We start from the raw sequence: 27,467 nt of genomic DNA on the forward strand, positions 1-27,467 counted from the left end.
CAGAGTAGCTCTGGCAACTTCCTCTGAGTCTACCAAGGTAGAATCCACTACAGTTCGACTGCACCCACTATCCCTAAGAGCTGGAGTATCTACTCCATTGATCAGCACACTGTCTTTAAAGTAGTGCTTGGTATTATCTGTAATCCTAGCATAAGCCTCTGCGACTTTAGGCTCCCAGGAACCCAGGGAAACTAAAACTACCTCAGCCTCTATCCCGCTGGGAAATGAGTCTGAGGAGAAGGATGCTCCTGTAATCTCTTCTTCCTCGTAGGAGGAGAAGGCCAGATTAGCGGAGTGGACCCCCAAAGGTCAAACCTTACACCGGGGATCCCCCTTCACGTGGTCAGTTGCTCCACAAGCAAAACAAGATCCATTGGGTCTGTTTACATAGGGAGGCTTATTGTAACCAGAGTTCTGTTTCGGAGGCTGACCTCCACTACCCTGTGAGTTCTCTTGTGTCTTACCCTTATTTTTCTTTTTGTGGCCCTTTTGAGAAGAAGATTTATCAGATTCTCCACCCTCCTTATCTTTGGACTTTTTCCCTTCCTCCTGCTTACCAGGATGAGTTTTGTCCTTATGGGACACTCGATGTGACACCCATAAGTCTGCTGCAATGGCCAGCTTCTTAGGATCTATCTCCTTCGAATCGGCCAAATGCTGCTTAAGCTCCGGGGAAGAAGATGCAAAAATGTGTTCCAGCATGACAAGATTTATCATGCCTTCGAAGGTAGAAACCTTATAACCTTCGACCCAGCCAGTTAAGTTTTTCAAGGATTCAGTGACATAAGATACCCAAGTACCACCTTCCTTTTTCTTATACTCTATGAATCGTTTCAAATATTGGGCCGGAGTCTTCCCAAACTTTAAAATGAGAGTTTGCTTTAACATTGCGAAATCAGCTTGCTCAGCCTTCGACATTTCCATAATGGCACTACAGCCAGAATGGGGCAGTCTTCTGAGTAACCAGGCAATCTTATCAGCATTGTCAACTTGTTGAACTTCGCATGCATACTCAAACGCATTCATCCAGTGCATAATGTCATTCCTTTCCTCATACACAATGACCAGATCTTTCGGAAACCGTGGATGAGAGGAGGCCCCAGACCCATGTCCAGGACCCTTGGACCCATTTGCAACCTGAAGCTTGGCCAGTTCCAACTGGTGATCCCTGTCTTTCTGTTTTTCTGACTGTTCGATTTTTAGTTTGGCTATGCTGAATTCAAGCTCCTTCTGCCTAAACCGCAGCTCTTGCTTCTTGAATTCAAGCATAGCCTCCCCATCAACACTGGCAGAGGAAACATTAGACATCTCATCCTCCCTGTCCTCGTGGTCGCGGTGGATCAGTGCAGCGGCAGAACCGTTGGTTCTACCAGTGAGAGCAGCCCCACCTCCTTCCGCACTGTCCTCAGAAGTTATAGCGTCAAGCTGCGCTTCTTGCCACGCCACGATTCTTTGGATCATATCCAATTTCGTGCCTTGAGAGGAAACACCTCTCTCCGCACACATTTTTTTCAATGTTTCTGATTTGGAAGCATTTAAAGTTAACAAGGTATTTGTTTCCATACTGTTAGATAGGACTATGGCCTTTTTAAAGTTATACTACAACAATTCACTACGTGTCCTGGTAGGAATAACTTGAAATGCCTTAGTTCGTGCGCAACACTGGATACCTTCAGTCGTATCCCACCGCTGTACACCAATTTGTTAAGACGGATTTCTGAACTCTGTCCTGGTGGCGCAGAAGTTCAGAAGGCCAACCTAATTACTTGGAACAGGGTAACCTCTGGACAAGCCAGACCAATCAAGGTAGCGATCGCGGCGGTCAAGACTAGGTCTCAAGAGGGGTGAGGGTGACTGAAAGCCTGCAATGAGCACACAAAGCAAGGACACTTACAAACTACTCCAAACAGGTGCTATATTAAAAATATATACACATTTATTCCAAGGCCTTTAAAACAATGACCGTAGCGAGAAATCACAATACAACTCTAGTAAACCAACACATACCATACCAATACAATATATATACAAATACAAACAAGTCTCAAGCGTTAGATGCACGAAATGTGTAGTCCACCTAAAAGGGAAGGAAAACAGGCAGTGCGAAATAATGCTTAGACCCAGTCCGCCTTCAGAGGCACCTAACTAAAAGGAAGTCCGAGCCCTACGAAGAGTGGAGCCTTGTGCTCAAAAGTACCTGCACACGCTGGTGCCAACGGGCAAAAGGGGAGTCTCTTCGAGGGAGATCAGGCAGTTCAGTTTAGTGCACAAACGAAGAACAACAGTGTTCCGTGACTCAAGCGCAGCCTCCACTGTGGGCAGAAGCAGAGCGCGAGTACGGAAAGGCGTGCTGTTTTGACACAGCGGGGAAAAGCTATGGGCTCCTGCAGGAGGGCGACCAGTTCCTAGCTATGCTACTCACCGGACCCCGATGCAAGCAGACCCAGGCTTCTCCGCGTCAGTTTCAGTCGCTGGCAGGTTCAGAAGAGCAGGGGACGTCTCGTCGTCGTGTTGAGTCTGCAGCAGCAGAGTTGAGTAAAAGACGTCCCAAACGAAGGAACCCGCACAGTTTGTTACCACAGCAGGGCAACGGAGAGGCCGTGTGTATCTGAGCCAAATGTACACTACTCACTTCAGACCTGGTAACGCCAAGTGTACGAATCGTGTGAGAGTGACAAGGACTCGATATACTACACAACCTGGTGGCGGTTACAGAGCAAGACTCCTGTGTAGGCTGGTCAGTCTGCTGGATGGCCCAGAGACGCTTCCGAAGGCTTACTAGCAGGAGATGGTGAAGATGCCGAGAATAGCTGTCCCCGCTATTCCAAGGGTCGAAGTGCTAGTACAGGCCTTATGGTTCGATCAAAGATGAAAAGGGTTTCACAAGGTGACAGCAGTGCAGAGGAGCAGTCCTTCAGCGGGTCACCAGCGATTCCTCGGTTCAGCCTCTTGGTTGCAGGATACTTGGCTCCTGTATTCCTTCGTTCGTGAGAACTCAGGAGATCGACATGGTAGTGGTGTTTCCAGCCCCCTCTTATCCACGGTTCCCTTCGCGCCAAAACGGTGGGGACCCAATGGGAGATCCGCTCATCAACACTCACACCATTCGTGGACCTATCACGGACCACAGTGGTCCCAGGCATTCACACGGGACCAGACATCCCAGCCCACATACTGGAGGCACACACAAGACATGTAGAAGCCCGCGAAAGCATCCGTGTTTCGCGGGAAAGTACATGCCCAAATAAGGAAGGCCCCGGGTCGGCTCGACCTGGGGAAGGTGAAGGGAGCAAGACGGTCAGCGGACAGGAGAAAGGAGCCTCGTGGTCTGGCCATTTTGGGAGCCAGGCCACCATTTTGGGTTAAGTGCGATAAACGTGCTTAGAACGCCAAAAGGAGCTCAAAACACAAGAAACGATCGCTGCCACCATTCCCGTCCGTGAATCACTTGCACCGATCAGTTACAATCCTGAAAGAGTATCTAGGGCCTGTAGAAGGCTAGAATCCCAAGAGAGCAGCAATTTAGCTTACAGTGCCCTCTTGTGTCATGTTGCACGAAAGCCGCAACATGATAAAAGAAACTACGGAAAACAGCGTTTCCCGGTACTGACTGTCTTAAGGGCATGTCAGTTTCCCCGTAAGAAAGGAGCGAAAGCCCAGAGGAGTGCGGCAGAAGGCTGCACTTCTCTGGCAAAGTCGAGAACAAGGTGAAAAACAACAGCAAAAAGTTTAGGGGTTGCCACATGGAAGGAAAATTACCTACAATTATTAAATCTTTCCTAACAGATATCACATCTCATGTTATAGGAAGAGTCTCAGGTTTGGTATAAGCATTGAGATATCACATCTCTGCAATCGGAAGTGTCTCAGGATTGGGATGGGAAGGAGTTGGATATCCCATCTCATGTTATAGGACGGGTCTCAGGATTGTTATTAGAATCATTGAGATATCATATTGCATGCTGTAGGAAGGGTCTAAGGATTGGAATGGGAAGGACTTGGATATCACATCTCATGCTATGGATAGGCTCATATCATATCCCAACGCTTCTACCAAACCTGAGACCCATACTATGGCATGAGATGTGATATCAAACTCATTCCCATTCCAATCCTGAGACTCTTCCTATAGCTTGAGATGTGATATCCAACTCCTTCCCATTCCAATTCTGAGACCCTTCCTATGCCATGAGACTTGATATCTCAATGCTTCTAATACCAAACCTGAGACCCGTCCTATAACATGAGATGTGATATCCAAATCTTTCCCCTTCCAAACCTTAGACCCTTCCTTTATCATGAGATGTGATATCCAAGTCCTTCCCATTCCAATCCTTAGACCCTTCCTACAGCATGCAATATGATATCTCAATGATTCTAATAACAATCCTGAGACCCGTCCTATAACATGAGATGGGATATCCAACTCCTTCCCATCCCAATCCTGAGACACTTCCGATTGCAGAGATGTGATATCTCAATGCTTATACCAAACCTGAGACTCTTCCTATAACATGAGATGTGATATCTGTTAGGAAAGATTTAATAATTGTAGGTAATTTTCCTTCCATGTGGCAACCCCTAAACTTTTTGCTGTTGTTTTTCACCTTGTTCTCGACTTTGCCAGAGAAGTGCAGCCTTCTGCCGCACTCCTCTGGGCTTTCGCTCCTTTCTTACGGGGAAACTGACATGCCCTTAAGACAGTCAGTACCGGGAAACGCTGTTTTCCGTAGTTTCTTTTATCATGTTGCGGCTTTCGTGCAACATGACACAAGAGGGCACTGTAAGCTAAGTTGCTGCTCTCTTGGGATTCTAGCCTTCTACAGGCCCTAGATACTCTTTCAGGATTGTAACTGATCGGTGCAAGTGATTCACGGACGGGAATGGTGGCAGCGATCGTTTCTTGTGTTTTGAGCTCCTTTTGGCGTTCTAAGCACGTTTCTCGCACTTAACCCAAAATGGTGGCCTGGCTCCCAAAATGGCCAGACCACGAGGCTCCTTTGTCCTGTCCGCTGACCGTCTTGCTCCCTTCACCTTCCCCAGGTCGAGCCGACCCGGGGCCTTCCTTATTTGGGCATGTACTTTCCCGCGAAACACGGATGCTTTCGCGGGCTTCTACATGTCTTGTGTGTGCCTCCAGTATGTGGGCTGGGATGTCTGGTCCCGTGTGAATGCCTGGGACCACCGTGGTCCGTGATAGGTCCACGAATGGTGTGAGTGTTGATGAGCGGATCTCCCATTGGGTCCCCACCGTTTTGGCGCGAAGGGAACCGTGGATAAGAGGGGGCTGGAAACACCACTACCATGTCGATCTCCTGAGTTCTCACGAACGAAGGAATACAGGAGCCAAGTATCCTGCAACCAAGAGGCTGAACCGAGGAATCTCTGGTGACCCGCTGAAGTACTGCTCCTCTGCACTGCTGTCGCCTTGTGAAACCCTTTTCACCTTTGATCGAACCAGAAGGCCTGTACTAGTACTTCGACCCTTGGAATAGCGGGGACAGCTATTCTCGGCATCTTCACCATCTCCTGCTAGTAAGCCTTCGGAAGCGTCTCTGGGCCATCCAGCAGACTGACCAGCCTACACAGGAGTCTTGCTCTGTAACCGCCACCAGGTTGTGTAGTATATCGAGTCCTTGTCACTCTCACACGATTCGTACACTTGGCGTTCCCAGGTCTGAAGTGAGTAGTGTACATTTGGCTCAGATACACACGGCCGCTCCGTTGCCCTGCTGTGGTAACAAACTGTGCGGGTTCCTTCGTTTGGGACGTCTTTTACTCAACTCTGCTGCTGCAGACTCAACACGACGACGAGACGTCCCCTGCTCTTCTGAACCTGCCAGCGACTGAAACTGACGCGGAGAAGCCTGGGTCTGCTTGCATCGGGGTCCGGTGAGTAGCATAGCTAGGAACTGGTCGCCCTCCTGCAGGAGCCCATAGCTTTTCCCCGCTGTGTCAAAACAGCACGCCTTTCCGTACTCGCGCTCTGCTTCTGCCCACAGTGGAGGCTGCGCTTGAGTCACGGAACACTGTTGTTCTTCGTTTGTGCACTAAACTGAACTGCCTGATCTCCCTCGAAGAGACTCCCCTTTTGCCCGTTGGCACCAGCGTGTGCAGGTACTTTTGAGCACAAGGCTCCACTCTTCGTAGGGCTCGGACTTCCTTTTAGTTAGGTGCCTCTGAAGGCGGACTGGGTCTAAGCATTATTTCGCACTGCCTGTTTTCCTTCCCTTTTAGGTGGACTACACATTTCGTGCATCTAACGCTTGAGACTTGTTTGTATTTGTATATATATTGTATTGGTATGGTATGTGTTGGTTTACTAGAGTTGTATTGTGATTTCTCGCTACGGTCATTGTTTTAAAGGCCTTGGAATAAATGTGTATATATTTTTAATATAGCACCTGTTTGGAGTAGTTTGTAAGTGTCCTTGCTTTGTGTGCTCATTGCAGGCTTTCAGTCACCCTCACCCCTCTTGAGACCTAGTCTTGACCGCCGCGATCGCTACCTTGATTGGTCTGGCTTGTCCAGAGGTTACCCTGTTCCAAGTAATTAGGTTGGCCTTCTGAACTTCTGCGCCACCAGGACAGAGTTCAGAAATCCGTCTTAACAAATTGGTGTACAGCGGTGGGATACGACTGAAGGTATCCAGTGTTGCGCACGAACTAAGGCATTTCAAGTTATTCCTACCAGGACACGTAGTGAATTGTTGTAGTATAACTTTAAAAAGGCCATAGTCCTATCTAACAGTATGGAAACAAATACCTTGTTAACTTTAAATGCTTCCAAATCAGAAACATTGAAAAAAATGTGTGCGGAGAGAGGTGTTTCCTCTCAAGGCACGAAATTGGATATGATCCAAAGAATCGTGGCGTGGCAAGAAGCGCAGCTTGACGCTATAACTTCTGAGGACAGTGCGGAAGGAGGTGGGGCTGCTCTCACTGGTAGAACCAACGGTTCTGCCGCTGCACTGATCCACCGCGACCACGAGGACAGGGAGGATGAGATGTCTAATGTTTCCTCTGCCAGTGTTGATGGGGAGGCTATGCTTGAATTCAAGAAGCAAGAGCTGCGGTTTAGGCAGAAGGAGCTTGAATTCAGCATAGCCAAACTAAAAATCGAACAGTCAGAAAAACAGAAAGACAGGGATCACCAGTTGGAACTGGCCAAGCTTCAGGTTGCAAATGGGTCCAAGGGTCCTGGACATGGGTCTGGGGCCTCCTCTCATCCACGGTTTCCGAAAGATCTGGTCATTGTGTATGAGGAAAGGAATGACATTATGCACTGGATGAATGCGTTTGAGTATGCATGCGAAGTTCAACAAGTTGACAATGCTGATAAGATTGCCTGGTTACTCAGAAGACTGCCCCATTCTGGCTGTAGTGCCATTATGGAAATGTCGAAGGCTGAGCAAGCTGATTTCGCAATGTTAAAGCAAACTCATATTTTAAAGTTTGGGAAGACTCCGGCCCAATATTTGAAACGATTCATAGAGTATAAGAAAAAGGAAGGTGGTACTTGGGTATCTTATGTCACTGAATCCTTGAAAAACTTAACTGGCTGGGTCGAAGGTTATAAGGTTTCTACCTTCGAAGGCATGATAAATCTTGTCATGCTGGAACACATTTTTGCATCTTCTTCCCCGGAGCTTAAGCAGCATTTGGCCGATTCGAAGGAGATAGATCCTAAGAAGCTGGCCATTGCAGCAGACTTATGGGTGTCACATCGAGTGTCCCATAAGGACAAAACTCATCCTGGTAAGCAGGAGGAAGGGAAAAAGTCCAAAGATAAGGAGGGTGGAGAATCTGATAAATCTTCTTCTCAAAAGGGCCACAAAAAGAAAAATAAGGGTAAGACACAAGAGAACTCACAGGGTAGTGGAGGTCAGCCTCCGAAACAGAACTCTGGTTACAATAAGCCTCCCTATGTAAACAGACCCAATGGATCTTGTTTTGCTTGTGGAGCAACTGACCACGTGAAGGGGGATCCCCGGTGTAAGGTTTGACCTTTGGGGGTCCACTCCGCTAATCTGGCCTTCTCCTCCTACGAGGAAGAAGAGATTACAGGAGCATCCTTCTCCTCAGACTCATTTCCCAGCGGGATAGAGGCTGAGGTAGTTTTAGTTTCCCTGGGTTCCTGGGAGCCTAAAGTCGCAGAGGCTTATGCTAGGATTACAGATAATACCAAGCACTACTTTAAAGACAGTGTGCTGATCAATGGAGTAGATACTCCAGCTCTTAGGGATAGTGGGTGCAGTCGAACTGTAGTGGATTCTACCTTGGTAGACTCAGAGGAAGTTGCCAGAGCTACTCTGATGCCCACTAAGTTGGCTGACGGCCCACTCTGTATGTTCCCAGTAATACCTGTAAATCTTACTTTAAATGGTACAGCAGTCAGGATTCCAGTGAGCATTCAGAGAAACGTCCCGGGAAAGGTCTTGTTAGGTAATGATCTCAGAGCTTTAGGGCTCGTAGGAGACACTGCCGAAAGACCCTACACACGGTCTCAAGCACGGGCAGCATTGGCCAAGACCAATACGCCGCCCCAGCCGAAGGGGAAACCCAAGGCAAAAGGAGTCAACAAGTCAAGACGAGGGAAAGAGAATATTCCCCCGAGCTCGCCTACCACTGTGGTGGAGGAAGTTGGTCAATCGCCCGGGCCTGACGAGGAGGTGGTGATGCCTGAAGTATTTGACCCCAACGACCATCCTGAACTAAAAGACTTGTAAATTGAAGGAGGTCCTGACAGGGACCAATTCAGTAAAGGCCAACATGAGTGCCCATCTCTGGAAGGCCTAAGGAGACAGGCCTGCTCCCAGCTTGAGGGTGAACCTCCTGGGACGCATAGGATGTATTGGGAAGGTGGACTCCTGTATAGTGAGCCCACAGAGTCTACAGAAGGAGACCATAGGAGGTTGGTGGTTCCCCTTGCTGTTAGGCCCTTCCTCCTGCAGTTGGCGCATGAAGTGCTCCTTGCTGGTCACCTTGGTATTAAGAGGAGCAAGCAAAGGTTATCCATGCACTTCTACTGGCCCAAGATGGGGGTGCAAGTAGAAAGTCACTGCAGGAGTTGTGCCTCCTGCCAGTTATCTGGTAAGGTTGGCTCGACAATCCAAGCTCCGTTGGTACCGCTCCCAGTTGTGGGGGTACCATTTGAAAGGGTAGGGATCGACATCGTTGGTCCCCTTGACCCGCAAGCATCCTCGGGCAATAGGTTTATCCTGGTGCTGGTCGACCATGCAACCAGATATCCTGAGGCCATCCCATTGAAAACTGTAACTGCCAAGTCAGTTGCAAAAGCTTTACTTGGCATATTTACTAGGGTTGGCTTCCCTAAAGAAGTTGTGTCAGATCGTGGCAGCAACTTTATGTCGAAGTATATGCAGGCTATGTGGAAAGAATGTGGGGTCACCTACAAGTTCTCTTCTGCATACCACCCCCAGACCAATGGTCTGGTGGAACGTTTCAACAGAACGTTAAAAAGCATGATTGGGGCTCTGGAGAAGCTTCAGAGAAGACAATGGGATCTTCTTTTACCATGCTTACTGTTTGCCTACCGAGAGGTACCACAGGAGGGTGTTGGCTTCAGCCCCTTCAAACTTCTGTTTGGTCATCCTGTACGGGGACCCTTAGCCATAGTCAAAGAGGGATGGGAGATGCCCACTCCCCCTGTTACTACCAACGTAGTTGATTATGTGCTAGGGCTCAGAAAACGGATGGTACTTCTGATGGGCTTGGCTAGTGATAAATTGAAGGCAGGACAAGCACTGGTGAAACATTGGTACGACCAGAAAGCTTCCCTCATCAACTTTACACCTGGTCAGCAAGTCCTGATCATGAATCCCATAAGGCCTTGAGCTTTACAGGACAAATGGTCAGGCCCTTACACAGTGGTGGAGCCCCTGGGTGAGGTTAACTATTTAGTGGACCTTGGAAGGCCTGGACAGGCTCCAAAAGTGTTTCACGTGAATAGGCTGAAGGCTTTCGTCCCAAGAGTCGAAATCGCAGCACTGTTACTGGCTTCAGATGTTGAGGAAGAGGAGTCTGAACCTCTCCCCGACCTGTTCCAAAGCGGTCCTTCAGATAGCTCCTTTGAGGGTGTCCGAGGGGCCCCTCACCTGACTTCTGATCAGCAGGCTGAGGTGAAAAGTTTGCTTAGGCAGTTTTCCCCCCTGTTTTCACAGTCGCCTGGTTTGACACCTTGGTGCAAACATAACATAGACACAGGAGACAGTGTACCTACCAAAAGTAGGGGATACAGGATGTCAGACAAAGTACGGTCTTATATTAAGACCGAGGTCAACAAGATGTTAGACCTTGGGGTGATTGAACCCTCTAGTAGTCCTTGGTCCAGCCCTGTGGTTTTCGTTCCAAAGGCAGGCACTTCTGAATTGAGGTTCTGCGTGGATTACAGGGCTCTGAATGCTGTCACCAAGATAGATGCACACCCCTTGCCTCGAACAGATGAGCTGGTGGATACTTAGGGTGCCTCCAAGTACCTCAGCACGTTTGACCTCACTGCTGGCTATTGGCAAATAGCTTTAGCAGAACATGCCAAGGAGAAGACAGCGTTTTCTACTCCAGACGGCCTTTACCAATTCCGGGGAATGCCGTTCGGGTTGAAGAATGCACCTGCCACTTTCCAGAGGCTTGTGCATCATGTTTTGAATGGGTTGGACGATATAGCAGTTTTCAGTGCCACCTGGGAAGACCATGTGAAACACCTCGGGATTGTGCTCCAGGCTCTTCAGAAAGCACACTTGACCATAAAGGCTAGTAAATGCCAGATTGGACAAGGCTCAGTGTTTTACCTTGGACATGAAGTAGGTGGCGGGAGGATACAGCCTGTACCCAGTAAAGTACAAGCAGTACAAGACTGGCCTACCCCCACTACACAAACCCAAGTGAGATCCTTCTTAGGACTCACGGGGTATTACCGCAATTTTGTGGCAGACTATGGCACCATAGCTGCCCCTCTGACTGCCCTCACAACTCTGAAGAAACCCAAGAAGGTAACTTGGACCGACGAGTGTGAGAAGGCCTTCAATGGCTTAAAAGACTCCTTGTGCCAGGCCCCTGTCCTCAGGGCCCCTGATTATCAAAGACCTTTTATCGTGCAGACGGACGCCTCTGACACTGGGATAGGAGCTGTACTATCGCAAGTAGATGAGAAGGGTAAGGAACACCCTATTGGTTTTATTAGTCGCCAGTTTAAGGACAGAGAGCTCAGATGGTCCACGGTAGAGAAAGAATGTTTCTCTGTTGTGTGGGCCCTAAGGAAGCTGAGGCCCTACCTCTATGGGACCCACTTCACTGTGCAAACTGACCATAAGCCCTTAAAGTGGCTAATAAACATGAAGGGGGAGAATCCAAAGTTGCTTAGGTGGTCCATAAGTCTACAAGGCTTCGACTTCACTATTGAGCATAGGCCAGGTGTCCAACATAGCAATGCTGATGGGTTGTGCAGAATGTTTAACCGACCTGAACAAGAGACTCATCCAGGGGTGGATTAGTTCCCCCTGTCCATAGTCTGGGAGGGGCGAGTGTTAGGAAAGATTTCGTAATTGTAGGTAATTTTCCTTCCATGTGGCAACCCCTAAACTTTTTGCTGTTGTTTTTCACCTTGTTCTCGACTTTGCCAGAGAAGTGCAGCCTTCTGCCTCACTCCTCTGGGCTTTCGCTCCTTTCTTACGGGGAAACTGTCATGCCCTTAAGACAGTCAGTACCAGGAAACGCTCGTTTCCGTAGTTTCTTTTATCATGTTGCGGCTTTCGTGCAACATGACACAAGAGGGCACTGTAAGATAAGTTACTGCTCTCTTGGGTCTCTAGCCTTCTACAGGCCCTAGATACTCTTCCAGGATTGTAACTGATCAGTGCAAGTGATTCACGGATGGGAATGGTGGCAGCGATCGTTTATTGTGTTTTGAGCTCCTTTTGGCGTTCTAAGCGCGTTTCTCGCGCTTAACCCAAAAGGGTGGCCTAGAGCCCAAAATGGCCAGACCACGAGGCTCCTTTGTCCTGTCCGCTGACCATCTTGCTCCCTTCACCTTCCCCAGGTCGAGCCGACCTGGGGCCTTCCTTATTTGGGCATGTACTTTCCCGCGAAACACAGATGCTTTCGCGGGCTTCTACATGTCTTGTGTGTGCCTCCAGGATGTGGGCTGGGATGTCTGGTCCCAATACACATCCTGGGTGCCAGAGAGTCTAGGGTGGTGTGAATGCCTGGGACAACCGTGGTCCGTGATAGGTCCACGAATGGTGTGAGTGTTGATGAGCGGATCTCCCATTGGGTCCCCTCCGTTTTGGCGCGAAGGGAACTGTGGATAAGAGGTGGCTGGAAACACCACTACCATGTCGATCTCCTGAGTTCTCACAAACGAAGGAATACAGGAGCCAAGTATCCTGCAACCAAGAGGCTGAACCGAGGAATCGCTGGTGACCCGCTGAAGGACTGCTCCTCTGCACTGCTGTCGCCTTGTGAAACCCTTTTCACCTTTGATCGAACCAGAAGGCCTGTACTGATACTTCGACCCTTGGAATAGCGGGGACAGCTATTCTCGGCATCTTCACCATCTCCTGCTAGTAAGCCTTCGGAAGCGTCTCTGGGCCATCCAGTAGACTGACCAGCCTACACAGGAGTCTTGCTCTGTAACCGCTGCCAGGTTGTGTAGTATATCGAGTCCTTGTCACTCTCACATGATTCGTACACTTGGCGTTCCCAGGTCTGAAGTGAGTAGTGTACATTTGGCTCAGATACACACCGCCGCTCCGTTGCCCTGCTGTGGTAACAAACTGTGCGGGTTCCTTCGTTTGGGACGTCTTTTACTCAACTCTGCTGCTGCAGACTCAACACGACGACGAGACATTGAGATATCACATCTCATGCTATAGGAAGGGTCTCAGGATTGGAATGGGAAGGACTTGGATATCACATCTCATGCTATAGGCAGGGTCTCAGGTTTGGAAAGGGAAGGAGTTGGATATCACATTTCATTTTAGAGGTAGGATCTCAGGTTTGGTATTAGAGGCATTGAGATATCACATCTCATGCTATCAGAAGGGTCTCAGGATTGGAATGGGAAGGAGTTGGATATCACATCTCATGTTATAGGAAGGATCTCAGGTTTGGTATTAGAAGCATTGAGATATCACATCTCATGCTATCGGAAGTATCTCAGGTTTGGTATTAGAGGCATTGAGATATCACATCTCATGCTATCATAAGGGTCTCAGGATTGGAATGGGAAGGAGTTGGATATCACATCTCATGCTAAAGGGAGGGTCTCAGGTTTGGAAGGGGAAGGAATTGAATATCACATCACATGTTATAGGAAGGATCTCAGGTTTGGTATTAGAGGCATTGAGATATCACATCTCATGCTATCGGAAGGGTCTCAGGATTGGAATGGGAAGGAGTTGGATATCACATCTCATGCTATAGGAAGGGTCTCAGGTTTGGAACGGGAAGGAGTTGTATATCACATCTCATGTTATAGGAAGAGTCTCAGGTTTGGTATAAGCATTGAGATATCACATCTCTGCAATCGGAAGTGTCTCAGGATTGGAACGGGAAGGAGTTGGATATCCCATCTCATGTTATAGGACTGGTCTCAGGTTTGGTATTAGAAGCATTGAGATATCACATCACATGCTGTAGGAAGGGTCTCAGGTTTGGAATGGGAAGGAATTGGATATCACATCTCATGTCATAGGAAGGATCTCAGGTTTGGTTTTAGAAGCATTGAGATATCACATCTCATGCTATAGGAATGGTCTCAGGATTGGAATGGGAAGGAGTTGGATATTACATTCTTGCTATGGGAAGGGTCTCATGTTTGGAATTGGAAGGAGTTGGATATCACATCTCATGTTATAGGAAGGGTCTCAGGTTTGGTATAAGCATTGAGATATCACATCTCTGCTATCGGAAGTGTCTCAGGATTGGAATGGGAAGGAGTTGGATATCCCATCTCATGTTATAGGACGTGTCTCAGGTTTGTTATTAGAATCATTGAGATATCATATTGCATGCTATAGGAAGGGTCTAAGGATTGGAATGGGAAGGACTTGGATATCACATCTCATGCTATAGGTAGGCTCTCAGGTTTGGAAAGGGAAGGAGTTGGATATCACATTTCATGCTAGAGGTAGGATCTCAGGTTTGGTATTAGAGGCATTGAGATATCACATCTCATGCTATCAGAAGGGTCTCAGGATTGGAATGGGAAGGAGTTGGATATCACATCTCATGTTATAGGAAGGATCTCAGGTTTGGTATTAGAAGCATTGAGATATCACATCTCATGCTATCGGAAGTATCTCAGGTTTGGTATTAGAGGCATTGAGATATCACATCTCATGCTATCATAAGGGTCTCAGGATTGGAATGGGAAGGAGTTGGATATCACATCTCATGCTAAAGGGAGGGTCTCAGGTTTGTAAGGGGAAGGAATTGAATATCACATCACATGTTATAGGAAGGATCTCAGGTTTGGTATTAGAGGCATTGAGATATCACATCTCATGCTATCGGAAGGGTCTCAGGATTGGAATGGGAAGGAGTTGGATATCACATCTCATGCTATAGGAAGGGTCTCAGGTTTGGAACGGGAAGGAGTTGGATATCACATCTCATGTTATAGGAAGAGTCTCAGGTTTGGTATAAGCATTGAGATATCACATCTCTGCAATCGGAAGTGTCTCAGGATTGGAACGGGAAGGAGTTGGATATCCCATCTCATGTTATAGGACTGGTCTCAGGTTTGGTATTAGAAGCATTGAGATATCACATCGCATGCTGTAGGAAGGGTCTCAGGTTTGGAATGGGAAGGAATTGGATATCACATCTCATGTCATAGGAAGGATCTCAGGTTTGGTATTAGAAGCATTGAGATATCACATCTCATGCTATAGGAATGGTCTCAGGATTGGAATGGGAAGGAGTTGGATATTACATTCTTGCTATGGGAAGGGTCTCATGTTTGGAATTGGAAGGAGTTGGATATCACATATGCTATAGGAAGGGTCTCAGGTTTGGAATGGGAAGGAGTTGGATATTACATCTCATGTTATAAGAAGGGTCTCAGGTTTGGTATAAGCTTTGAGATATCACATCTCTGCTATCGGAAGTGTCTCAGGATTGGAATGGGAAGGAGTTGGATATCCCATCTCATGTTATAGGACGGGTCTCAGGTTTGTTATTAGAATCATTGAGATATCATATTGCATGCTATAGGAAGGGTCTAAGGATTGGAATGGGAAGGACTTGGATATCACATCTCATGCTATAGGTAGGCTCTCAGGTTTGGAAAGGGAAGGAGTTGGATATCACATTTCATGTTAGAGGAAGGATCTCAGGTTTGGTATTAGAGGCATTGAGATATCACATCTCATGCTATAGGAAGGGTCTCAGGATTGGAATGGGAAGGAGTTGGATATCACATCTCATGATAAAGGAAGGGTCTAAGGTTTGGAAGGGGAAGGATTTGGATATCACATCTCATGTTATAGGACGGGTCTCAGGTTTGGTATTAGAAGCATTGAGATATCAAGTCTCATGGTATAGGAAGGGTCTCAGAATTGGAATGGGAAGGAGTTGGATATCACATCTCAAGCTATAGGAAGGGTCTCAGGATTGGAATGGGAAGGAGTTTGATATCACATCTCATGCCATAGTATGGGTCTCAGGTTTCGTAGAAGCATTGGGATATCACATCTCATGCTATCGGAACGGTATCAGGATTGGATTTGGAAGGAGTTGGATATCACATCTCATGTTATAGTAAGGGTCTCAGGTTTGGTATAAGCATTGAGATATCACATCTCTGCTATCGGAAGTGTCTCAGGATTGGAATGGGAAGGAGTTGGATATCCCATCTCATGTTATAGGACGGGTCTCAGGTTTGTTATTAGAATCATTGAGATATCATATTGCATGCTGTAGGAAGGGTCTAAGGATTGGAATGGGAAGGACTTGGATATCACATCTCAAGCTATAGGTAGGCTCTCAGGTTTGGAAAGGGAAGGTGTTGGATATCACATTTCATGTTAGAGGAAGGATCTCAGGTTTGGTATTAGAGGCATTGAGATATCACATCTCATGCTATAGGAAGGGTCTCAGGATTGGAATGGGAAGGAGTTGGATATCACATCTCATGCTATAGGAAGGGTCTCAGGTTTGGTATAAGCATTGAGATATCACATCTCATGCTATAGGAAGGGTCTCAGGATTGGAATGGGAAGGATATGTATATGACATCTCATGCCATAGGAAGGGTCTCAGGTTTGGTATAAGCATTGAGATATCACATCCCTGCTTTTGGAAGGGTCTCAGGATTGGAATGGGAAGGAGTTGGATATCCCATCTCATGTTATAGGAAGAGTCTCAGGTTTGGTATTAGAAGCATTGAGATATCACATCTCATGCTATAGGAAGTGTCTCAGGATTGGAATGTGAAGGACTTGGATATCACATCTCATGCTATAGGGAGGGTCTCAAGTTTGATATTAGAAGCATTGAGATATCACATCTCATGCTATAGGAAGGGACTCAGGATTGGAATGGGAAGGAGTTGGATATCACATCTCATGCTATAGGAAGGGTATCAGGTTTGGTATAAGCAGTGAGATATCACATCTCATGCTATAGGAAGTGTCTCAGGATTGGAATGGGAAGGAGTTGGATATCACACCTCATGTTATAGGAAGGATCTCAGGTTTGGTATAAGCATTGAGATATCACATCTCTGCTATCGGAAGGGTCTCAGGATTGGAATGGGAAGGAGTTGGATATCACATTTCATGTTAGAGGAAGGATCTCAGGTTTGGTATTAGAGGCATTGAGATATCACATCTCATGCTATAGGAAGGGTCTCAGGATTGGAATGGGAAGGAGTTGGATATCACATCTCATGATAAAGGAAGGGTCTAAGGTTTGGAAGGGGAAGGATTTGGATATCACATCTCATGTTATAGGACGGGTCTCAGGTTTGGTATTAGAAGCATTGAGATATCAAGTCTCATGGTATAGGAAGGGTCTCAGAATTGGAATGGGAAGGAGTTGGATATCACATCTCAAGCTATAGGAAGGGTCTCAGGATTGGAATGGGAAGGAGTTTGATATCACATCTCATGCCATAGTATGGGTCTCAGGTTTCGTAGAAGCATTGGGATATCACATCTCATGCTATCGGAACGGTATCAGGATTGGATTTGGAAGGAGTTGGATATCACATCTCATGTTATAGTAAGGGTCTCAGGTTTGGTATAAGCATTGAGATATCACATCTCTGCTATCGGAAGTGTCTCAGGATTGGAATGGGAAGGAGTTGGATATCCCATCTCATGTTATAGGACGGGTCTCAGGTTTGTTATTAGAATCATTGAGATATCATATTGCATGCTGTAGGAAGGGTCTAAGGATTGGAATGGGAAGGACTTGGATATCACATCTCAAGCTATAGGTAGGCTCTCAGGTTTGGAAAGGGAAGGTGTTGGATATCACATTTCATGTTAGAGGAAGGATCTCAGGTTTGGTATTAGAGGCATTGAGATATCACATCTCATGCTATAGGAAGGGTCTCAGGATTGGAATGGGAAGGAGTTGGATATCACATCTCATGCTATAGGAAGGGTCTCAGGTTTGGTATAAGCATTGAGATATCACATCTCATGCTATAGGAAGGGTCTCAGGATTGGAATGGGAAGGATATGTATATGACATCTCATGCCATAGGAAGGGTCTCAGGTTTGGTATAAGCATTGAGATATCACATCTCTGCTTTTGGAAGGGTCTCAGGATTGGAATGGGAAGGAGTTGGATATCCCATCTCATGTTATAGGAAGAGTCTCAGGTTTGGTATTAGAAGCATTGAGATATCACATCTCATGCTATAGGAAGTGTCTCAGGATTGGAATGTGAAGGACTTGGATATCACATCTCATGCTATAGGGAGGGTCTCAAGTTTGATATTAGAAGCATTGAGATATCACATCTCATGCTATAGGAAGGGACTCAGGATTGGAATGGGAAGGAGTTGGATATCACATCTCATGCTATAGGAAGGGTATCAGGTTTGGTATAAGCAGTGAGATATCACATCTCATGCTATAGGAAGTGTCTCAGGATTGGAATGGGAAGGAGTTGGATATCACACCTCATGTTATAGGAAGGATCTCAGGTTTGGTATAAGCATTGAGATATCACATCTCTGCTATCGGAAGGGTCTCAGGATTGGAATGGGAAGGAGTTGGATATTCCCATCTCATTTTATAGGAAGGGTATATCAGGTCTTAGCATGAGATGTGATATCCAGCTCCTTCCATTCCAATCCTGAGACCCTTCCGATAGCATGAGATGTGATATCTCAATGCTTCTAATATCAATAATGAGACCCTCCCTATAGCATGAGATGTGATATCTAAGTCCTTCCCATTCCAATCCTGAGACCCTTCCGATAGCAGAGATGTGATATCTCAATGCTTATACCAAACCTGAGACCCTTCCTATAGCACGAGATGTGATATCCAACTCCTTCCCATTCCAATCCTGAGACCCTTCCTATAGCATGAGATGTGATATCTCAATGCTTCTACCAAAACTGAGACCCTTCCTTTAGCATGAGATGTGATATCCAACTCCTTCCCATTCCAATCCTGAGACCCTTCCTATAGCATGAAATGTGATATCTCAATGCTTCTAATACCACACCTGAGATCCTTCCTATAACATGAGATGTGATATCCAACTCCTTCCCATTCCAATCCTGAGACCCTTCCTATAGCATGAGATGTGATATCTCAATGCTTCTAATACCAAACCTGAGATCCTTCCGATAGCATGAGATGTGATATCTCAATGCTTCTAATACCAAACCTGAGACCCTCCCTTTAGCATGAGATGTGATATCCAATTCCTTCCCATTCCAATCCTGATACCCTTCTGATAGGATGAGATGTGATATCTCAATGCCTCTAATACCAAACCTGAGATCCTACCTCTAACATGAAATGTGATATCCAACTCCTTCCCTTTCCAAACCTGAGAGCCTTCCTACAGCATGAGATGTGATATCCAAGTCCTTCCCATTCAAATCCTGAGACCCTTCCTATAACATGAGATGTGATATCCAACTCCTTCCCATTCCAACCTGAGACCCTTCCTATAGCATGAGATGGGATATCCAACTCCTTCCAAATCTAATCCTGATATCCTTCCGATAGCATGAGATGTGATATCCCAATGCTTCTACAAAACCTGAGACCCATACCATGGCATGAGATGTGATATCAAACTCCCGTCCTATACCATGAGACTTGATATCTCAATGCTTCTAATACCAAACCTGAGACCAGTCCAATAACATGAGATGTGATATCCAAATCCTTCCCCTTCCAAACCTTAGACCCTTCCTTTATCATGAGATGTGATATCCAACTCCTTCCCATTCCACTCCTGAGACCCTTCCTATAGCATGAGATGTGATATCTCAATGCTTCTAATACCAAACCTGAGACCCTTCCTATAACATGAGATGTGATATCCAAGTCCTTCCCATTCCAATCCTGAGACCCTTCCTATAGCATGAGATGTCATATCTCAATGCTTCTAATACCAAACCTGAGACCCTTCCTATAACATGAATTGTGATATCCAAGTCCTTCCCATTCCAATCTTGAGACCTTTCCAATAGCAGAGATGTGATATCCCAATGCTTATACCAAACGTGAGATCCTTCCCATGACATGAGATGTGATATCTAAATCCTTCTCATTCCAAACCTGAGACCCTTCCTACAGCATGTGATGTGATATCTCAATGCTTCTAATATCAAAACTGAGACCCGTCCTATAACATGAGATGGGATATCCAACTCCTTCCCGTTCCAAACCTGATACCCTTCCTATAGCATGAGATGTGATATCCAATTCCTTCCCATCCCAATCCTGAGACACCTCCGATAGCAGAGATGTGAAATCTCAATGCTTATACCAAACCTGAGACTCTTACTATAACATGAGATGTGATATCTAACTCCTTCCCGTTCCAAACCTGAGACCCTTCCTATAGCATGAGATGCGATATCCGGTTACCAGTCAAATGGTCGAAAACATTTGGTCGACAGACAATTTGGTCGACACCATTTGGTCGAATGCCAAATGGTCGAATTTTTTTTGTTTTTTTTTTTTTACCCATTTTTTGGTTTTTTTTGGGGGGGTCCCCCCCAACCGCCTTTTTTTTCTTTTTTATTTTTTTTCCCCACACGAAAACCCACAAAACACATATATATATATAAAAAAAAAAAAATTCGACCATTTGGCATTCGACCAAATTGCGTCGACCAAATTGCAGTCGACCAAATTGCAGTCGACCAGTTGACTGGACACCGCGATATATCCAACTCCTTCCCATTCCAATCCTGAGACCCTTCCCATAGCATGAGATGTGATATCTCAATGCTTCTAATACCAAACCTGTGATCCTTCCTATAACAAGAGATGTGATATCCAAATCCTTCCCCTTCCAAATCTGAGACCCTCCCTTTAGCATGAGATGTGATATCTCAATGTCTCTAATACCAAACCTGAGATCCTTCCGATAGCATGAGATGTGATATCTCAATGCTTCTAATACCAAACCTGAGATCCTTCCTATAACATGAGATGTGATATCCAAATCCTTCCCCTTCCATTCCTGAGACCCTCCCTTTAGCATGAGATGTGATATCCAACTCCTTCCCATTCCAATCCTGAGACCCTTCTGATAGCATGAGATGTGATATCTCAATGCCTCTAATACCAAACCTGAGATCCTACATCTAACATGAAATGTGATATCCAACTCCTTCCCTTTCCAAACGCGAGACCCTCCCTATAGAATGAGATGTGATATCCAAGTCCTTCCCATTCCAATCCTGAGACCCTTCCTATAGAATGAGATGTGATATCTCAATGCTTCTAATACCAAACCTGAGACCCTTCCTATAACGTAAGATGGGATATCCAACTCCTTCCCATTCCAATCCTGAGACCCTTCCGATAGCAGAGATGTGATATCTCAATGCTTATACCAAACCTGAGACCCTTCCTGTGGCATGAGATGTCATATACAACTCCTTCCCATTCCAATCCTGAGACCCTTCCTATAGCATGAGATGTGATATCTCAATACTTATACCAAACCTGAGACCCTTCCTATAGCATGAGATGTGATATCCAACTCCTTCCCATTCCAATCCTGAGACCCTTCCTATAACATGAGATGTTATGTCTCAATGCTTCTAATACCAAACCTGAGATCCTTCCTATGGAATGAGATGTCATATAAAACTCCTTCCCATTCCAATCCTGAGACCCTTCCCATAGCATGAGATGTGATATCGAACTCCTTCCCATTCCAATCCTGCGACCCTTCCTATAGCATGAGATTTGATATCTCAATGCTTCTAATACCAAACCTGAGATCCTTCCGATAGCATGAGATGTGATATCTGAATGCTTCTAATACCAAACCTGAGATCATTCCTATAACACGAGATGTAATATCCAAATCCTTCCCCTTCCAAACCTGAGACCCTCCCTTTAGCATGAGATGTGATATCCAACTACTTCCCATTCCAATCCTGAGACCCTTCCTATAGCATGAGATGTGATGTCTCAATGCTTCTAATACCAAACCTGAGATCCTTCCTATAACATGAGATGTGATATCCAACTCCTTCCCATTCCAATCCTGAGACACTTCCTATAGCATGAGAAGTGATATCTCCATGCTTATACCAAACCTGAGACCCTTCCTATAGCATGAGATGTGATATCCAAATCCTTCCCATTCCAATCCTGAGACCCTTCCTATAGCATGAGATGTGATATCTCGATGCTTATACCAAACCTGAGAGCCTACCTATAGCATGAGATGTGATATTCAACTCCTTCCCGTTCCAAACCTGAGACCCTTCCTATAGCATATGTGATATCCAACTCCTTCCCGTTCCAAACCTGATACCCTTCCTATAGCATGAGATGTGATATCCAACTCCTTCCCATCCCAATCCTGAGACATCTCCGATAGCAGAGATGTGATATCTCAATGCTTATACCAAACCTGAGACTCTTCCTATAACATGAGATATGATATCCAACTCCTTCCCGTTCCAAACCTGAGACCCTTCCTATAGCATGAGATGTGATATCCAACTCCTTCCCATTCCAATCCTGAGACCCTTCCAATAGCATGAGATGTGATATCTCACTGCTTATACCAAACCTGAGACCCTTCCTATAGCATGAGATGTGATATCCAACTCCTTCCCATTCCAATCCTGAGACCCTTCCTATAGCATGAGATGTGATATCTCAATGCTTCTAATATCAAACTTGAGACCCTCCCTATAGCATGAGATGTGATATCCAAGTCCTTCCCATTCCAATCCTGAGACACTTCCTATAGCATGATATGTGATATCCAATGCTTCTAATACCAAACCTGAGACTCTTCCTATAACATGAGATGGGATATCCAACTCCTTCCCATTCCAATCCTGAGACCCTTCCGATAGCAGAGATGTGATATCTCAATGCTTATACGAAACCTGAGACCCTTCCTACGGCATGAGATGTCATATACAACTCCTTCCCATTCCAATCATGAGACCCTTCCTATAGCATGAGATGTGATATCTCAATGCTTATACCAAACCTGAGACCCTTCCTATAGCATGAGATGTGATATCCAACTCCTTCCCATTCCAATCCTGAGACCCTTCCTATAGCATGAGATGTGATGTCTCAATGCTTCTAATACCAAACCTGAGATCCTTCCTATAACATGAGATGTGATATCCAACTCCTTCCATTCCAATCCTGAGACCCTTCCTATAGCATGAGATGTTATATCTCAATACTTATATCAATCCTGAAACCCTTCCTATAGCATGAGATTTGATACCCAACTCCTTCCCATTCCAATCCTGAGACGCTTCCTATAGCATGAGATGTGATATCTCAATGCCTCTAATACCAAACCTGAGATCCTTCCTCTAACATGAAATGTGATATCCAACTCCTTCCCTTTCCAAATCTGAGAGCCTATCTATAGCATGAGATGTGATATCCAAGTCCTTCCCATTCCAATCCTTAGACCCTTCCTGCAGCGTGCAATATGATATCTCAATGATTCTAATAACAAACCTGAGACCCGTCCTATAACATGAGATGGGATATCCAACTCCTTCCCATTCCAATCCTGAGACACTTCTGATAGCAGAGATGTGATATCTCAATGCTTATACCAAACCTGAGACCCTTCCTATAACATGAGATCGGATATCCAACTCCTTCCCGTTCCAAACCTGAGACCCTTCCTATAGCATATGTGATATCCAACTCCTTCCCATTCCAAACATGAGACCCTTCCTATAGCAAGAATGTAATATCCAACTCCTTCCCATTCCAACCCTGAGACCATTCCTATAGCATGAGAAGTGATATCTCAATGCTTCTAATACCAAACCTGAGATCCTTCCTATGACATGAGATGTGATATCCAATTCCTCCCCATTCCAAACCTGAGAACCTTCCTACAGCATGCGATGTGATATCTCAATGCTTCTAATACCAAACCTGAGACCAGTCCTATAACATGAGATTGGATATCCAACTCCTTCCCCTTCCAAACCTGAGACCCTTCCTATAGCATGAGATGTGATATCCAACTTCTTCCCATTCCAATCCTGAGACCCTTCCTATAACCTGAGATGTGATGTCTCAATGCTTCTAATACCAAACCTGAGATCTTTCCTATAACATGAGATGTGATATCCAACTCCTTCCCATTCCAATCCTGAGATGTGATATCTCAATGCTTATACCAAACCTGAGACCCTTCCTATAGCTTGAGATGTGATATCCAACTCCTTCCCATTCCAATCCTGAGACCCGTTCCTATAGCATGAGATGTGATATCTCAAGGCCTCTAATACCATACCTGAGATCCTTCCTCTAACATGAAATGTGATATCCAACTCCTTCCCCTTCCAAACCTGAGAGCCTTCCTATAGCATGAGATATGATATCCAAGTCCTTCCCATTCCAATCCTGAGACCCTTCCTATAACATGAAATGTGATATCCAACTCCATCCCATTCCAACCTGAGACCTTTCCTATAGCATGAGATGGGATATCCAACTCCTTCCAAATCCAATACTGATACCATTCCGATAGCATGAGATGTGATATCCCAATGCTTCTACCAAATCTGAGACCCATACTATGGCATGAGATGTGATATCAAACTCCTTCCCATTCCAATCCTGAGACCCTTCCTATAGCTTGAGATGTGATATCCAACTTCTTCCCATTCCAATTCTGAGACCCTTCCTATACCATGAGACTTGATATCTCAATGCTTCTAATACCAAACCTGAGACCCGTCCTATAACATGAGATGTGATATCCAAATCCTTCCCCTTCCAAACCTTAGACCCTTCCTTTATCATGAGATGTGATATCCAACTCCTTCCCATTCCAATCCTGAGACCCTTCCGATATCATGACATTTGTTATCTCAATGCTTCTAATATCAAACTTGAGACCCTCCCTATAGCATGAGATGTGACATCCAAGTCCTCCCCATTCCAATCCTGAGACCCTTCCTATAGCATGAGATGTGATATCTCAATGCTTCTAATACCAAACCTGAGACCCTTCCTATAACATGAGATGGGATATCCAACTCAGATGGGATATCCAACTCCTTCCCATTCCAATCCTGAGACCCTTACGATAGCAGAGATGTGATATCTCAATGCTTATATCAAACCTGAGACCCTTCCTATGGCCTGAGATGTCATATACAACTCCTTCCCATTCCAATCCTGAGACCCTTCCTATAGTATGAGATGTGATATCTCAATGCTTATACCAAATCTGAGACCCTTCCTATAGCATGAGATGTGATATCCAACACCTTCCCATTCCAATCCTGAGACCCTTCCTATAGCATGAGATGTGATGTCTCAATGCTTCCAATACCAAACCTGAGATCCTTCCTATAACATGAGATGTTATATCCAACTCCTTCCCATTCCAATCCTGAGACCCTTATGATAGCATGAGATGTGATATCTCAATGCCTCTTATACCAAACCTGAGATCCTTCCGATAGCATGAGATGTGATATCTCAATGCTTCTAATACCAAACCTGAGATCCTTCCTATAATATGAGATGTGATTTCCAAATCCTTCCCCTTCCAAACCTGAGACCCTCCCTTTAGCATGAGATGTGATATCCAACTCCTTCCCATTCCAATCCTGAGACCCTTCTGATAGCATGAGATGTGATATCTCAATGCCTCTAATACCAAACCTGAGATCCTACCTCTAACATGAAATGTGATATCCATCTCCTTCCCTTTCCAAACCTGAGACCCTGCCTATAGCATGATATGTGATATCCAAGTCCTTCCCATTCCAATCATGAGACCCTTCCTATAGCATGTGATGTGATATCTCAATGCTTATACCAAACCTGAGACCCTTCCTATGGCATGAGATGGCATATACAACTCCTTCCCATTCCAATCCTGAGACCCTTCCTATAGCATGAGATGTGATATCCAACTTCTTCCCATTCCAATCCTGAGACCCTTCCTATAGCATGAGATGTGATATCTCAATGCTTATACCAAACCTGAGACCCTTCCTATAGCTTGAGATGTGATATCCAACTCCTTCCCATTCCAATCCTGAGACCCTTCCTATAGCATGAGATGTGATATTTCAAGGCCTCTAATACCAAACCTGAGATCCTTCCTCTAACATGAAATGTGATATCCAACTCCTTCCCCTTCCAAACCTGAGAGCCTTCCTATAGCATGAGATATGATATCCAAGTCCTTCCCATTCCAATCCTGAGACCCTTCCTATAACATGAAATGTGATATCCAACTCCTTCCCATTCCAACCTGAGACCCTTCCTATAGCATGAGATGGGATATCCAACTCCTTCCAAATCCAATACTGATACCCTTCCGATAGCATGAGATGTGATATCCCAATGCTTCTACCAAACCTGAGACCCATACTATGGCATGAGATGTGATATCAAACTCCTTCCCATTCCAATCCTGAGACCCTTCTTATACCATGAGACTTGATATCTCAATGCTTCTAATACCAAACCTGAGACCCGTCCTATAACATGAGATGTGATATCCAAATCCTTCCCCTTCCAAACCTTAGACCCTTCTATTATCATGAGATGTGATATCCAACTCCTTCCCATTCCAATCCTGAGACCCTTCCGATATCATGAGATGTGATATCTCAATGCTTATACCAAATCTGAGACCGTTCCTATGGCCTGAGATGTCATATACAACTCCTTCCCATTCCAATCCTGAGACCCTTCCTATAGCATGAGATGTGATATCTCGATGCTTATAACAAATCTGAGACCCTTCCTACAGCATGAGATGTGATATCCAACTCCTTCCCATTCCAATCCTGAGACACTTCCTATAGCATGAGAAGTGATATCTCCATGCTTATACCAAACCTGAGACCCTTCCTATAGCATAAGATGTGATATCCAAATCCTTCCTATTCCAATCCTGAGACCCTTCCTATAGCATGAGATGTGATATCTCAATGCTTATACCAAACCTGAGACCCTTCCTATAGCATGAGATGTGATATCCAAATCCTTCCCATTCCAATCCTGAGACCCTTCCTATAGCATGAGATGTGATGTCTCAATGCTTCTAATACCAAACCTGAGATCCTTCCTATAACATGAGATGTGATATCCAACTCCTTCCCATTCCAATCCTGAGACCCTTATGATAGCATGAGATGTGATATCTCAATGCCTCTTATACCAAACCTGAGATCCTCCCGATAGCATGAGATGTGATATCTCAATGCTTCTAATACCAAACCTGAGATCCTTCCTATAATATGAGATGTGATTTCCAAATCCTTCCCCTTCCAAACCTGAGACCCTCCCTTTAGCATGAAATGTGATATCCAACTCCTTCCCATTCCAATCCTGAGACCCTTCTGATAGCATGAGATGTGATATCTCAATGCCTCTAATACCAAACCTGAGATCCTACCTCTAACATGAAATGTGATATCCAACTCCTTCCCATTCCAATCCTGAGACCCTTATGATAGCATGAGATGTGATATCTCAATGCCTCTTACACCAAACCTGAGATCCTTCCGATAGCATGAGATGTGATATCTCAATGCTTCTAATACCAAACCTGAGATCCTTCCTATAATATGAGATGTGATTTCCAAATCCTTCCCCTTCCAAACCTGAGACCCTCCCTTTAGCATGAAATGTGATATCCAACTCCTTCCCATTCCAATCCTGAGACCCTTCTGATAGCATGAGATGTGATATCTCAATGCCTCTAATACCAAACCTGAGATCCTACCTCTAACATGAAATGTGATAT

The sequence above is a fragment of the Ambystoma mexicanum genome, unplaced genomic scaffold (genome assembly GCF_040938575.1).
Source record: "Ambystoma mexicanum isolate Mex_15411 unplaced genomic scaffold, UKY_AmexF1_1 Mex_scaf4, whole genome shotgun sequence".
In the NCBI taxonomy this organism is placed as follows: Eukaryota; Metazoa; Chordata; class Amphibia; order Caudata; family Ambystomatidae; genus Ambystoma; species Ambystoma mexicanum.